We start from the raw sequence: 575 nt of genomic DNA, 5'->3' as shown, positions 1-575 counted from the left end.
ATCACTTCAACTACCCTTTGCAGCAAATGTCATGTCGAACTCTTAGACCCTCTTGGCAGTGACCACCTTCCAGTCAAGTTAACTATCAAACTTTCTTTTCGCCTCAAGTGTTCTGTAAACATTCCTCCTAGGGAGGTTCCAAGATTTGACAAAGCTACTTGGGATAATTACAGACTTAATCACTTCTAAGCTTGAACATCTCCAGCCACCAAATACTGAGGATGAACTATATTCGGCGCTGGATGCTAGCGCCTCTTCTATTCATGCAGCATCTGCCGAGAATATACCTACCTCGCAAGTACATTCATAGCGTCCTCGATTACCGCCTGAGTTCCTTCGCATGATGTAATATGTCATTTATAGTCAAGGTTTTGAATTTTCTAAAATAATAATTGTAAATTGTAATTATCCTCGATTTTTCTGTTATTAAAACGAGATAACAAGTTTTGCACCGAATTGTAATAATCATAGTATCCTAACTGAGATTTAAATCATTTCAAGAAAAGCTATGGTTCTCAATGACCTCTGGTGGTACTTTTTGGAATGATAATTCTGTTCAAGTGCAGCGCTACCTG

Source organism: Thermobia domestica, chromosome 4, assembly GCF_964235325.1.
Source record: "Thermobia domestica chromosome 4, izTheDome1.hap1.1, whole genome shotgun sequence".
In the NCBI taxonomy this organism is placed as follows: domain Eukaryota; kingdom Metazoa; phylum Arthropoda; class Insecta; order Zygentoma; family Lepismatidae; genus Thermobia; species Thermobia domestica.
The sequence above is the reverse complement of the archived record's forward strand: the minus strand, read 5'-3'. Positions refer to the sequence as shown.